Raw genomic sequence first — 16,814 nt, forward strand, 5'->3', positions numbered from 1 at the left:
AATCAACAATCACCCAATTTTGCATCATCTAAATATAATATTAAAAAGATTAATTTTGGTACTTGGTTTCTTGTGCATCCTTTACATAATACTCGTGGGAATGATCTTACTCACTACTTTATTACTTGATACAATTTGTGCACTTGTTAACATAAAAAGCAACAATCACATTCCATGACCATAACAATAATAATCATAAAATGGTGGTGAATTTGAAATCTAGAGTTGCCTACGCTATTTCACAATTTAGCACCACTACCATTGCATCCACTCACCAACATATACCATAGGCTTCTTTTTTTTTCTTTTTTTTTTGTATTATAAAAAATGATGGCCTTCTTCATAAGATGTTCCATCTTTCAGGTATTGGCCTTCATATTCTAGACCTCTTTAATTAGGGTTTTTTAGAACCCCACCAAACTCTCTACCATCTCTTGCTCAAAACAAAAAATAACTTACTTGAGAAAGCCCAAACTATGAAAAATCCTACGTGCCCACATCTTCAACTCCCTCTTTCGACATGATCTTGTCATTTTTAACACCAGCCTCAACATGTATGCTATGTGTGGCGTTTAGACATTCCTTATAGTCTATTCAATGAAATGCCTCATAAAGACATTGTCACTTGGACCACCTTGATTGTTGCTTATTCTCAGCATGATCGCCCTTTGCATGCTTTCTTTTTGTTTCCTTACAAGCTTTTTTTAGGTTTCCTTCCCAATTAATTCACCTTGTCTAGCTTTCTAAAAGCTTTTGTTGCCCGTCCTAACACACCCCACAATACACTTTCAAGGTACCTAACTTCATGCCATTTGTTTCAAGTGTGGTTTCCCTTCCAACATTTACGTGGGTAGTTCCTTTTTGTATATAGATAAGGCTTACCTTTTCTTCGTTGCCTCCTATACCAAGAATGAGGTTTCATGAAATGCTTTAATTGCTAGCCATATTGGGAAGGGCCAAGTTGACTGTTAGGGGTATTTTATTATCATAAGGGCATTATGGTTTTTTTTTCTCAAGAAGTTGACTTATCAACAAAGTAAAGGTAACTTCAACTAGAGTTGACCTAAAGTCTTAGAACCCACATCAGCTCGCCCACCTCAACTTCCCACCTAAAGACACATTAGAATGTTGACTTGTCATCCTTTAATTAAACTATTGCTTGCAGACCAAGTCGGGCCATCATTGTTAGCCCTTGAAGCTTGGGTCACCCAAGTTCGACACTTTAAACCAACAGGTGTAAATAACCCCTTCAAACGTAGAAGATTCATTTTATTTTCTTCTCTTTCTTCTTAAAATTTTTCTCTTTTTCTCTCTTTTCTATCACTAACTTGAACATTATAGTATTAAGCTAGAGAATCCTTTGAACTTTGCTTCTAACCGACCTCCAAACTTGTATTTTCAGGTTTCTAGCCTCGTCAAATGGCTTTTTCCAAACATTTTGGTGTGTTAAGTAGAGGACCTTATCTATTCAGTCGAGCTAATCATGCCTCCTAAGAAGAAAGTTATCGAAAAAAGAGATAATGCTGCTGTAGTTGGAAGAAACACCTAACTTAGCCCATAAAACCCTAATCAACTTATATAAATAGCCTTAAAAATGGAGCAATTTGAAGCCCTCACGCAACAATTACAATCACTAAAAGAACTAATCCTAAATCTAACACCCCTACAAACCTCAAAAAAGCCAAACCCTACAACCCTTAGAAACCCACAAACACAAAAGTTGTCAACCTACAATGATAATGCTACATTGTCAGCCCTTAAAAAGGATGAAACCTCTAAGAGCTATTACTCCACAAACACCTAAACACAAACCATCACTCAAAAATCTAAATAGGCCACCTTGAAACCACAACCAAATAGAGACTTGAGGCCTAAATAGAGGTAATAGAGAAAGAGCTCAAGAATAAAGCCATCACATTTGATTATGAGCTCAAGTTTCTAGTAATGTCCCTTTTTACTGGAGATATTGACTAACCTTTACCAATAAAGGGATTTAAGATTCTTATTTTTGAAACTTATAATGGTACCACTAATCTCTTTGACTATCGTAAGCTTTATAAAACTAATATGTTGACACAAGGAATATATGAGCCTTTAATGTGCAAAAGACTAGCTATGGCACTTAAAAGGGTTATTCAATCATGGAATACCATTTTCAAACCGAGATCATTCTTAACCTTCAAGCAGTTTGGTCATTTTTTTTTTACTTATTTCGTCAGTAGCCTACGAATAAAAAAAACCACTTTGAGCTTAATGTCTACTTACCAAGGATGGAGTAAATCATTGAAAGAGTGTCATGCGTTTTAACACTAAAGCTTTTTAAGTAAAATATCTAGAATAAGCTATTGTTGTGGCTACCCTAACAAGTGGATTAAATAACAAGGAATACTACTTTAAGCTCACTTTCTCTTTAGACCTAGCCAACATGCTTTTGATAACTAAAAAGTACATTAATGCATAAGCTATGAAGAAAAATAGTCAAGGTGAGAGAGGGACACCCCCATTTTAACCAAAAATAGGAAGAAATAATGACAATCTCCTAAAAGGGAGAAAATCTACTGATGGGTACTATAAGAAAAGAAATCTGGGCAAAAAATACAATGATTACACTATACTAAATGCCTAATGAGAGAGGATTCTGATGTAAATTGAAAAGGACCTCGAGCTCATATAACCTAAGCCACTAAGGCAAAACAACAAAAGAGATTTAACCAAAAGATGTGCTTTTTGTAGAGATCATGGCCATAATATCAAAGACTACATAGATCTGATGAATGAAATAGAAAATTTGACTAGAATAAGTTAGTTGAACATATTTATAGATCACAGGAGATAAAAGCAAGGTAAAAAGAATTTTAGAGGTAAAAATAAGAGAGAATAGTTGAGAAGAAACTAAAATGAAAGAATAAGAGGCGATGGCTGAGGTAATATTGATTATAGGCCTAACTAGAAGGATGAACAAAAGAATAAGGTGGACAATAGACCCATTATAGCAATTATTAATGTGATAACTGACAGGACCTCGACATTAACCACAAAGAAATTCGACCAAAGAACAGTAATGGCCATTAAGTCTGCAGCCAAGAAATAGAGGAATTAAAGGGATGAGCTAGGTCTCTTTTAGCTTTAAAGATTTGGAAGGAATCCAATTCTCACATGATGATGGCATTGTCATACAGGTCATGGTGTATAGTCACGCTTTGAAAATGATACTATTTAATAATGGGAGCATGATTGACGTCTTCTATTATTCCATAATGCCAAAGATGAAGATCACTAAGGATATACAAAGGCCTTTCACTATAACTTTGATCAATTTTAAAAATAAATAAGTGTTAATCAAAGGTACTATCAATTTGCCTACCATATTAAGAACCAAGCCAAAGACTATTACCTTGGTTTTGAGTTTATGGTGGTGGATGCTTCCTTAGCATACAACATGATCTTGGATGGACAAGCTAGTCTGCTATGAGAATTGTTGGCTCAATTCACTTCAAAATCAAATTACCTACCCAAATGGGATAGTAGTGGTTTGAAGAGACAAATCTATAGGAAGGCAATGCTATATTACTATCATGAAAAGGAGGACAAGGAAATAGATTATGAGCTCAGCTTGTGCTGAGTAGACCCAAGTCAGAGAAGGAACAGAGGTTAGGGTAATGGCAGGAGAAGAAGGAATAGGAAAAAAGTTTAATAGTAAAAATCATATGACCAACAAAGTTAGGGACAAATGAAAATGCTTTCTTAAAACCATAATAAAAACAAGCTTTTAAACTTGCAATTTGTAAATATTTTTTAAAGCGAGCTTGTAAGCTGACACTGAAAACATCGAAGTGAAACTTAAAATCAAGCTTTTAAGCTGGTACCATGAATAGCATACTATTTAATAAATTCATTTGGATAGAACTCATATTTGGTATCTTAATGCATGAGTTTATTTTTCTTCCAACTAGACAAATAAATTAAATGAGCAAAAGTTCACATCAGGAATTGCCTATTTTGTAAGATTCAATCTTGACTGATTTGAACAAATGGAAATCATTAGTCAAAGGCCCGAAACTGATCTCATTGACTAAAACTAGTGAAAGCTCTTATACTTGTGTCATTTTTTAGAAATAATTAGGAAAAATATATGCAAATAGGAGCCAAACTTAACTAGAAAAAAAATTGGTACAGTTATTAAGAAATAATGTCGATCTATTTGCATGGATCCAATCAAATATGCTTGGAATCGATTCCTAAATAATAGTCCTTATATTGCATATTGACCTAAATATAAATCTAGTTAAGCAAAAAAAAAAATGCTTTGTTGCTGAAAGGTAGAAACTGATTGAGGAAGAGATCAACAAACTATTAAAGGCTAGGTTCATTAGGGAAACGTATTTCTTTGAATGGATAGCCAATGTAATAATGGTGAAAAAACATAATGAAAAATGGAGAATATGTGTTCATTTTACCAACCTTAATAAGGCTTGCCTAAAGGATAATTTTCCTTTATCAAGTATAGATCAATTGGTAGATGATAGTGTTGGACACGATTTACTCAGCTTCATAGATGCATACTCGGGTTACAATCATATTAAGATGTTAAAGGAGGATGAGGAGCAAATGGCTTTTATAACTAAGAAAGAGTTGTATTGTTGCAAGATAATGCCATTTGGATTGCAAAAATACAAGAGTGATCTATCAAAGATTGGTCAACAAAATGTCTAAACATCAAATCGATTGCAATGTTGAAGTATATATTGATGACATGATTGTTAAAAGAAAGACCTCGAATGAACATTTGAAAGACTTGGCATTTAACACTCTTAGGAGGTATAATATGAAGCTTAACCTAAGTAAATGCACATTTGGGTTCACATTGGGCAAACTCTTGGGATATATGATTAACTAGAAGGGTATAAAAGTTAATCTAAAAAAAGTTTGAGTTACTCTAGATATGAAGCCGTCAGCTTTGGTAAAAGATGTACAAAGGTTGATAAAAAAGTTAGCTACGTTAAGTAGATTTATGTTCAAGTCTGTAGATTGATGCTTACTATTCTTCAAAATATTCAAAAGTATCTCAAATTTTCAGTGGACATCTAGTATCAATAGGTCTTTCAAGAGCTTAAAAGATTTTTTTTCTTACCTCTAATAATGTTAAAACCAGGGCTTGATAAGGGACTATACCTTTACATTGCAACCATTAATCAAGCTATTAGCTAGATTTTAGTTAGAGAGAAAGAAGGAAGGTAGAGGCTAGTGTATTTTATAAGCAAAGTGTTAACAAGAGCTGAGCTTAACTACTAGAAGATAGAAAAGTTAGCCTACATTGTGGTAACATCAGCTAGAAAATTAAGATTGTAATTCCAATCCCACACTATGAATGTTTTAATTGATCAACCACTAAGGTAGAATTTACAAAAGCTTGAACTATTAGAAAGGCCAATTAAATGGACAATCGAACTTAATGAATTTGATTTGTACATATTGCCTAGGTAGGCAATCAAGTCTCAAGTACTAGTAAACTTCATTATTGAACGTACCTCAAATGAACCTAAAAAAAGCCTAGCACAACTGATTGTTGGAAAAAAAAAAGATTTGAAAACTTTATGTAGATAGGTCAGCCATGAATGAAAGAAGCAGAACTAGTTTAATTTTGATCAGCCTATAAGATATGCAATATTAGTATATGTTGAAGTTTTTATTTAAGGCTTTGAATAATGAGGCAGAATATGAAATGCTAATTGTAAGCCTAAAACTAGTCATCAACTTTAATGCAAAAAACCTTTCTGTATATAGTGATTCACAGTTGGTGGTTGGTCAAATGAGTGGAAAGTTTGAAGCTAGAGAAGAAGGAATAAAAAGGTACTTAGAGAAAGTAAGCACACACCTAGCAATGTTCAAAAAGTTTGAGGTATAGAAAATATCGAGGTCACATCATGCCCCGTTTGATTCACTTTCAATGTTGGTGTATGGGATTACAACAAACAATTTAACATATGTCTTGGTTGCAAAAATGTATGAGAAAAACAGAAATGAGAAGCAGGTGGGGCAAAATGAAGAAAGAGAATCATGGATGTCTAATTGCAATATTTCTACAAATGCACTGATTGTTCAAGTAATAATAGTAAACAAAGGTTAAGATATTGTCCCATAGGGATTAGCTAAAGAAGACTTAGTCTAAGAACCTTTTATCCCCACATTCCCTCTAAAATTGATTCAATCATTGAAAGTATTCAAAAGTTAGCTAATAGCTAAAGAAATTAAATTAGAAAGTTCAAATATCAACTAAAGAGCAACTAACAAGTAGTAACCAAAATTAATTGACATGTAACTAAAGATAACTAACTACTAATTTTCAAAGGAAATGTGGTTTAAAAATTTCCTAAAATTGATTCAAACAATTTCTAAATTGCCAGAATAGTAAGTAAACAAAGATCTAAACACAATTGAAAGGAAATTAGAAGAAAAATTGCAAGAACAACAAGAAAAACGCAAACCAAAAATGAAATTTCAAATCCAGAAACGAACCAAATTGATAGAAAAATTTAGATCTACACTCCTACAAAACAAATGAACTAAAAATAAGCTAAAACAACTTAAATCTATAAGATTACTACAAGATTTAACAAAGAAATTGAAAGAAACAATACAAAAATAAGTTCAATGAACTTAAACAAAATCTAAGCGCATTAAAGAGAAAATAGTGGATCGATCGCCCAACTAAGAGAGGAGAGTCTTTAAATGCTGTCAGTCACTCAAGCATCAACTCTACTATTAAATCTAATAAAAATTTTTGTAGAATTTTGTAGATTGAATTTGAATGTGAAAATTTTCAGCTTTGTGGAGATATGAATTGAAAGTTCATAGAAAAAATATGGATGAAAACTTGTAAGAATTGAATGAGATCTAATGGAAAAACAGATTTGAACAATCAATAAAAATACAAGAAACTAAACAAGAAATCTTAAAGAAATTGAATTTTTATTGAAAGAATCTTAAAGTGCATGTAAAATAAAGGCAACAAAAGTACATTTTTTGGAAAATTAGAGAGATTTTCTCTCCAAGCAGCCCTCTAAATAAACAAGTACAAAATTGTTTCGAGAGAAAAGAAAGTAAAATACAAAAAAATAAATGAAAAAAATGGAAAAATCTCTTCAAATGGCTAGCCAACCTATTTATTGGCTAAAGGTGAGGTGGTTCAACTAGTGAAAATGTAAAAAAATGCTAGTTAAGCTACACATCTTCTAGAGTCTTCTAACTCATCTAACAAGCTCCATTAGCTTTTTTTTTTTCTTTTCTTCAATTCTTTTCAAGCTTTCCTCTTTTGATCTTATAACCTCCAAAAAGTCAATGTCTAATGGGAAGGCTTCAAATTCTTAGCTAAGCAGTTGTATTTTTCCCTCTTTTAATCCAAGAAGTGGTGCCAAAAGCCTTGATCATCATACTAATGCATTAAATAGTTTGTATTGAATCCTTGCTTCCATTTTAGGTGCCAAAATGCAACCAATTTCTCCTTCAAATTTCAACCAAATATAAATCATTTAGTTGCCAATTTATGCATGAAAAATCTAGAAACTTCTTAGCTCCAAAGATAACTTCGAACTATATTAATGCAATTGTCATCATTCTAGTATGCAAAAATACTAGAAAGGTAACAAAGCACTAATGAGTTAAAAAAGATATTTTCTCATAAAAAAATATGAAGATTAAGCTTGAAATAAAGTTTAATTAAAGTCAAGTAAGCTAAGGAAATTATAAAGGAAAATGGTAAGAAAATCTCCTATAATTGGCAATAAAAGCACATGCACACTAATTTTGGCGAATTGAAGTTTTTTGCACCAAAATACATCTAAAATGAGTCCAAAAGCTCCAAATTTCCTCTTTTCTTATATTTTACTTACATATTAAATATTTACGTATTTAGGAGTATTTTTGCCAATTTTCTCAAGAAACAAGCAAATATTCAAGAGAAATTGCACTAAAAATAGGGATGTCAATCCTACCTATACCCAATTAGAAACCTAATTTTTGTCTGAATAATGATGGGGATGGGTGTTATATTATGAGTATGGGGAAAAGGATGGGTATGATTTTAAATTTTTAGTGGGTACGAGAATAAAGATGAGTAATATAGTACCTGTCCGATACCCATACCCAACCTAAGCTTTTGCTTGTCCTCGAGCAAAACAATATTGAGCATGAATCATTACTAACTTTCAATGCTTCATTCAACATGAATGCCGTATAGATTGGTTAATGGATATAAGTAAAGTAAAATAATGAACATGTGCTAATCTACAAAAATCAACCTAAGTAAAGTTTCCTCCTAACTATGGTTTCAAGTGCAAGAAATACATCTCTAAAATCCTTGCATGAAATCTAATGATACTATGTAAAACATGAAAAATTATAAAAAAAGATCAATAAAGTGTGATCATGTTTTATACATTTGTTTATCACATCTCTTTCCACTAATGTAGATAAATACATGATCAATGATAATTTATGACTTTATAAGCTTATAATGTAAGGCTAAGGTCAAAGTATGATAAAAGGCATTTTAAGCTTAAGTACCTTGATTATGTGTTACTTTGTCTAGGATCATTCAATGTTAAGCTTTCAGGGGAAAGAAGTTAAAGCTTGTCCTAAAAAATCACTCTGAAACTTAGTTTTTACGTACTTCTCTTTATTTTTTTATTCTTTCTTTGCTTTTTCACCACTTTATTTTTTTTTCTTTTTTTTTCACAAATTTTTCCTTTTCCTTTATTTTTTATAAGTATTTTTAGCTTGTTTCCTTTCTTTTTCAATTTCTTTTCATTTTTTTCATTTTTTTTTAAGCTCCACCCATCCTCTCTAATAATGCACAGCTCAAAGATGATCCATGAACGGTAAAGGACCAAAAGATTTGAAATATGAAATCAAGGCTTGGGTTTATAACGTGGTTTCATTATAAAGAAAGGTATCATTAGACTTAAATGGGTGACTAATAAAGAATTAATTCAAGGTTGGCTTGAAATACTCAAACGATCCTAAGATAGCCTATGTCATTTCCTTAATCATGTGTCATCTAATATCTCACCTTAAGAAATGATCAAGACAAAGTCTAAAACATGAAACACAATTTCAAAGACTAAAGCAAAAAATATTTCATGCTCACATAATCAATCATTAGATAAAAAAATACAATTCAATGATCAAAGTATGAACTCACAAATGAAAATGATTACTTATTTTCTTAATGCCTCCAAGTGCATTAATCATAAACAAGTAAAAAAGTGATGAGAGAAGAGTATCGTCCCACAAGGATTATAGAATTAAAATGTTGGTTGGATTTTAAATACCAAAGTTGATAAACTAATCCTTTATATCTAAAATAATGAAACTTGATTTGATTTACAATAAAAGTAAACAAGAACATAAAAGAAAGATTATATAGGCCTAGATCTACTTAACCAATTATCACTTGGCAAGTATTAGGGTTGGCCAAATATAACTAAAACTTAAAATAAAGAATGCTTTGGAAGAAATAAGATTTGTGATGGCCGAATATTGTATAAGCATAAAAGAAATAATTGAAACAAAGATCTCATGAAAATCAAAAGCTTGAACCTTTAAAATAACTATGGCCAAAACTTGCAAATAATAAATCAAAATGTAAACCAAAACTAGAAAAGAAAGATTACTTTGAGAAAACTAGATCTTGAATAAAATAATATTTGTATTGAAAGAAGAGTTTAGTAAGCAATTTTAATTGTGGCTAATCTATTACCTTAGCTAAACTATAAAAAGAACTAAAAAAAACTATGAACTAAAAAAACTGAAAAAAGAAAAGAAAAGAATAGAATGTAAAGAGTGGGATGACGGAAACAAGAACTAGCTTCCCCTTTTATAGAGGTGGGTTTGGCTAAAAGGATAGATACAAGCTCAAAGTCTTAATCCTATCAAAACTATAAAGATTGAGGTTATCTTGATCTCCAAAGAAGGTGGCCGAATGTGGTCTCTTGCTTCTTGAATCATCTTGGTTGATCATGCTACCTTGAAAACTCATCTTGGACGTTGGATCTTAGAATGCTTTATCTTGATCTTACTTCTTAATAGGTTCAGCTAAGGCTTGCAATCCAAGACTAGGTATTTGTTTCTCATCCAATCTTTTGATATTTATCATGCATAATCCTTCTTAAACCATAACTCTTTGAATGGATAATCAAAAGAGTGATTTTGAACACAATTTGCTTTGGCCAAATGTCTCATAGAGTTTTTACTTGCATAAAACTCTTGATTTATCACATGTGTGCATAAAATCCTCTTGTAAATGATGTAGCTAAATACATGTAGGTGTCTTAATGGCATCATAACTCCTACTTTAAGTCAAATTTAGTAGTTCTACTCCAATTCAAATTTCATTCCATCATTACTTGCTTGTCTTAAAATTACAAAGATAATGCTTGTCTTGATCTTACATCATTTTTTATGATAGAAATCCTACTCTAAGTATAAAAACTTAAAGATCAAGAAAATAAACATTAAAGTCACCAAATTCAATCAAATTTTAAAATTTTTTCACTAAATTGAACTTGTAAATCACTATATATTTAAGTGCTATCACACCTCTATAGTTAAGTCTTTGTTTGTCCTTAAGCAAAATTCTCAAATCAACATCACTAAGCTTCAATATACATACTTACACAGACCACACGTAGTGAGGATGACGAACATGAAATAAAAAATGAAACATTTAAGCCTTCATCACATTAAATAACAATAATAGTTTGGAAAAAAAAGACCTTAACTCTTACAACTGCTATTGACCCTTTTTTGATGCTTTTAAAGGGCTTTCGATTCTCAAAGCAAAACAAAAAAAAACAAAAAAAAAGGTTTCATCCATCACATACCCAAGAGATACATATCAAAGGATGAGGCTTTCATAAGTAACAATTCATAGCAACTTTTTCTTGAGTTCTGGTTTCTTTTCTTTCTGGTCAAGCTTTCTTTCTCTTTTCGACTTGGCAAAATATCCTCCTTCTTCTCATTGCTTCTTTCTTCTACCTCTCGTAGCCCAACTTGCTTCTCTACTAAAGAAAAACTCTCAACTTACTCTCTTTTTTTCTTTTTTTGCTCTCTCTTTGTTTTTGTTTTTTCTTCCTTTCTTCTAGCTTTTTTTTATTTCTTTTTTCTTTTTTTTTATGTGTTTAGCCCTTCCTTTCTCCAGCCCTTCCTTCTTTCTTCCTTTTGACCGAACCTTTTTTTCCATTTTAATAGTCAACCCTTTAAAAAAATCTCATTCTTGGTGAATATAGACTTTTGGATGAGATTTCATCTAAGGTTCAAAGCTTGTCTTTTTATTCTTTTCAAGGAACCACCTTTGGCCATTGGATCAAGATTAATAAAAGATCCAATGATTCAGATTATTTACTATAAAGGTTGGATTTTTATATCATCTAAACACATGAAAAGATCATTTTACTCATAGTACAAAGTTTTCGATATTTGGATCATTTTCTTAGAAATTAATGTTCCTATGCTCATTTTTTGGATTTTAATGCACCAAAAATCCTAAAATATTATAAATTGAGATTTGAAAAGTTTCATGAAAATTTGAGCTCAATATGGTCAAATTATGAAATACCCTTATAGGGGTATTTTGGTAATTTCATACTTTTTAATGTACTACTATGATTTCAAATGCACCAAAAATTATGAAATATTATAAAATTAAGATCTAAAAAGTTTCATGAAAATACAAGTTTGAGAAGGTCAAATTATGAAAATAACCTTATAAAGGTAATTTGATTTTTTCACACTTTTCGGGGTGCTGCTATGATTTCAAATGCACTAAAAGTTTCATGAAAATACAAGTTCGAGAAGGTCAAATTATGAAAATACCCTTATAAGGGTAATTTGGTTTTTTCACACTTTTCAGGGTACTGCTATGATTTCAAATGCACAAAAAATCGTAAAATATTATGAAATTGAGATATAAAAAGTTTCATGAAAATCTAAGTTCGCGAAGGAAAAATTACAAAAATACCCTGATAGGGGTATTTTGGTAATTTTATACTTTTGAGGTACTGCTACGATTTCAAATGCCAAAAAAATCATGAAATATTATGAAATTAAATATAAAAAATTTTATAAAATTCGAGCTCAAAAAGGTTAAATTACAAAAATACCCATTAAAGGGTATTTTAGTAATTTTGTATTTTCTCCAATGCAATAAAAATTTTAGTGTTTTAAAAATCACCAAATTTAATTTTAAACCACATTATTCCAATTAGGTTATGAAGTTTGAGGATTGACCCTGGTTCTATTCATTTTGATCAAGTTTTGTATAATTTTGACCAAAGTTGACTTTATGGTTTACTCGTTTCATTTATTCTATATTTTACATACATCCATGTAAAAAGGAATCATCGATATAAGTCCCATGCAAAAGAATTTGACATTAATCATACGGGTTTCATTTTTCCTTTGGCCATTAATCATACAGGTTTCATTTTTTAAGGGTATACTTATCACTTTCATTGTTTCCACCATGCAATTCAACATTTTATGTTGGCTTGGGAATTTATGGATGGTTTCGAGGTTAATTGCTATAGAGTCAACTTTTTTTGATAAAGCTTTAAAGACTAACTCTTTTTTGGCTTTGTTTTCATCACTTGGCCATTGTACTAAATAGTCATTAGAAGAATAAGGTTTAGCATGGTCCTTATGATGCTTGGTTATCTTATAAAGATTTGACTCCTACATGAAAAGTAAAATAAAACCTAAACAAGAACATAATAACTATGTATACTAAAACTATCTAAACTAACCTATCTATACCAAAGCTATAAAAACTGAAGGATGTTGCATGAACTCTAGTATAAGCCATGCTAATGCTATGTAAACTAACTAAGGCTATATAAACTAAATAGCTATTCTAAGTACAAACAACTAATAAAATGAGACAACAAAGAACGTTAGCTTGTGTGCAACCAAAGGAAACAACAACAAGGCAAATTAGTAACTACGCTAGCAAATGTACACTAAGGGTGAATCAATCTATAGATGAGCTTGTGATTGCACTAAAATTTTAATATCATGCTCATTTTTTTATAATTTTTCTTATATTTTAGCTTGTTTTTTGTAAATTCTTAGCAAAAATACTCATAAATGCACATTTGTCTCATATGTGTTAAAAATGAAGAAAATGAGAAATTTTGGACAATTTGGATATAAATTGAAGGATTTTTGGTGATTAAAGCTAGCAAAGGCCATAACCAATGTCATTAAACTACTTTGCCTTTTGAGAGTGTTTTTCTTGATCCTTTTTCCTATGATCTCTTGAGCTTAGTTGAACTTCATGAAACTTTATTCTAAGCCTTATTTCTCATAATCTTCATTTAGAATGATTTTCCTTAGCTCAATTTGCATTAGTACCTTTCTAGTATCTTTATTCATGCTTAAAAGTTAAAATGCATTACGGAGATGTGCATGATTTTTAATAGACTAAATTTAAAAAATTTTCCAAGATATATAATGTCAAAATGAATAAAAATGAATTGTGACAGCAAAATGAAGAAAAAATTATTTGCATTAGGTGCCAAAATGAAGGAATAAAATACAACCTGAGCCTTTGGATGCATGGTTAGGTGATAGATGTAATTGGCACCATTTCTTAGAGATTCAAAGGATGCTTTAAAGAGCTGATGACTTGGCATTTTGAAAAGCTTTTATTGGTCATAATGTGGACCTTTTTGGATTGGCAAAAATGCATGTGAAGATAAGCTTGTAACTAGTGAAGAGTATACGCACGTCAAAAACTTTGCAGCAAATAAAAAAGCAAGAAGAAAAGAAGGATCTAGAAGACCCCTTATCTGTATATATTTTAGAGAGAGTTTTTAGGATTTAAGACACCAATCACCTATTTATAAGTAGGAGGAAAGCCGACCATTTTGGGAGATGTTAGATTATGATTTACAATTTTTTGTTTCTTTAATTTTTTGCACTTTACTTTTCTACATTTCATTTTCCTGCATTTTCTTACTTGCCAAAACAACCTTTAATTCTAGTTTTTCCAATTAATTCTTGTTGTAATTTTCACTTTCCTAAAGTGTTTTTCAATTTTCTTTAAGATTTTGACAATGAATTTTGTAAATTCTTATGATTTCATGTTCAAATCTTGTTAATGTCATGTTGATTTCAAATTTGGATTTGAAATCACGCACTTGACCTCTTTGCACTCTTTTGTTCAAAACTCCTTAATTTCTTGCTTGTTTTACTCCATTTTTTAATAGTTTTATAACTCATTAGGCTACAATAGAGTAAAATTTCAGCTTCAAATTCATTCCCAATCATTCCAGTTAATTCTTGCAAGTTATGGCTAGAATCATGAGGCAGTGCAATCCAATAGTGAACACCAAGTTGAATCTTGGATCTTCTATCCTCTAGGTGATTTTCTTTTGCTTATTTTAAACTTTGCATTCTTAGATTTACATGTTTACTTGCTTACTTTTATTTATTGCAATTTAATTCATGCATTTGATGGCTATTTGGATGAATTTTGTTGATATGTGTTCTATTTTTCTTTGTTTTGAGTAGATCTAGAGTTACTACTTCATTGAACTTGTTTTCTTCTATTTTGCTGCAATTTTCTTGTTGGACTTTGTAGCAACCTTGTTGATTTAGCTTACTTTGGCTCAATTTAAGTTCATTCCCTCTAGAGAATTGTAGATCTAATTTTTCTTCCGTGAATTATTAGTTTCCAGCTTTCAAAATAAATTTCTATTTTCTTCGTTTAGCTTAGATCTTGCACTCTTCTTTCATAATTTGGACTTGAATCTTATTTTCACCTAAAATCATTCATTATTTAACAATACTTCATTCAAGTTCATTCAATTGGTTCAAGTTTAGATCTAGAATTTAATAGCTGAATTTTGATTTTCTACTTGTGCACATTAGTTTTGATTGTAGCATGACATTTGAATTTGGTGTCTTTGCTTCATTAATTTTCATTTTAAACATGTTTTTACTTAGATTAGTTTACCGTATTTTTACCATTTATATCTTGTTTGGCTCAATTCTTTTGCTTTTCCTATAGTTAATAATGTTGTAGTAGTTTAGTTAGTTATAGTTAATTTAGTTACATTACTTTAGTTACTATTTTTATTTCAATTTTTGCTTGCTATTTTAAATTCTTAAGTTAGCATGCTTACTCTTTTCTTGAACTAATTTTAGAAGAATATAGAGGTAATAGATACTTAACGTAGGAATTTCTTTACCTAATCTCTGTAGGATGATAGCTTGGCTGAGATGTTGCTATTGTTACTTGTACGACTTGTGCACCTGTAGATTGACCCAAATCAGCATGGACAAGTGTGATATTAGCCTAACTTGACAACTAATTCTTGGTAACTACTCTAAAAATTTGATTGCAATATTTTTGCAAGTGCACAAATCATTTAGGTATTAATAATAACCAAAGGTCAAGATATCATTCTATAGGGATTAGTTAAAGAAAACTTAGTCCAAGTACCTATTATCCTCACACTCCCTCTAAAGTTAATTCGATCAATGAGAGTATACAAAAGTAAGCTAGTAGCTAAAGAAATGAAATTGGAAAACTCAAATATCAACTAAACAGCAACTAACAAGTAGTAACTGAAATTAACATGTAACCGAAAATAATCAATTACTAACTTATAAAGGAAATGTGATAACTCTATAAATTATAATTATTTTTAGTGGTTAATTTTATAAATTTTGCTTAGTTCTTGATAAAATAATTTAATTTTTACTTCTAAATTATTTAATTTTCTCAAATGTAGGAAAATTCATGAAAAAAATGTAAAAATGATTTTTGAAGCAAATGGGATGAATTTCGAAATGAATAGGCGAGAATGGTTAGGCCAAGCAATGCTGACCAAGAAAAAAAATGTTACTACTTTGCCTTGAAAATTTTGTGTGAAACAAGTGCATTAATGCAAGGCATTAATTGTAAGATTTGCAATTTCACGATAAAGAGAATGCAAGGTGGCAATATGCATGCAACAAAAATATTCAAGGTGGCATGACAAGGAAATTTGCATGAAGATATGGGACGACATCAAGTTAAATTGTTTTAGCGTGAGTTGGCATGATAAGGAAAAGCTAAGAAGTTGCATTAATCAAGCCACAACATGGAATTATCTTGGAATCAAATTGCAAAAGCTAGTAGGAGGTGGCATGATAAGGTAGAAGAAAATTTGCATGAAGAGATTAGGTGGCTTGTTTGAAAGAGTTCAAAGTGATATGGGATTCCTTAGTGGCTTGATAAGAACTTAAGTTGTGGTATGGAAGAGATAACGTGGCTGCATGGAGTGTTTACAATTCAATTGTAACATGTAAGATTTCAAATTGATGTTAAAGTTGCAATGTCATGGACTGCATTCTTGGTGTATGAGGTTTGGCTAATGCATTATTTTATGATATGAAAGAGTTGCTACATGTTCAGATGATGGTGTTTATGGCCTAGAAAACAAGTTATGGTATAGAAGATTTCTTTTGAAGAGTTCTTATTAAAGTGGAAAACTTGAAGCTCTCTTGAATTCAAGAAGACTAGTTGTACTAGAACTATGAAAAGTTTATTCCTCACTTTAGCTTAATGTTCTAGGTTTTTTTTTTGCCTATAAATATTTAGTTTAGTCTTAGAGAAAAGGGTGTAAGGGGGTTGGGATGACAAACAAATCCATAGTTTTCTTGTTCTATGTTTTCTTTAAGCTTTCTTTAGCATTCAAACTTTCAATTTTTAAGTTTCTTGTTCTTTTAATTTTTTGCTATTTCAATTCCATTTATGCACATTATTTTTA

At 30.8% G+C, this 16,814-nt stretch overlaps 1 pseudogene; it reads left to right on the plus strand.

The window, feature by feature from the left end:
- Window positions 1-200: 200 nt before the first annotated feature.
- The window catches only part of LOC111274072 (pentatricopeptide repeat-containing protein At3g24000, mitochondrial-like), a 33,232-nt pseudogene continuing 16,618 nt past the window's right edge, over window positions 201-16,814 (plus strand).

This window comes from Durio zibethinus, chromosome 26 (assembly GCF_047325235.1).
Source record: "Durio zibethinus cultivar Kanyao isolate XHJ-2024 chromosome 26, ASM4732523v1, whole genome shotgun sequence".
NCBI lineage: Eukaryota > Viridiplantae > Streptophyta > Magnoliopsida > Malvales > Malvaceae > Durio > Durio zibethinus.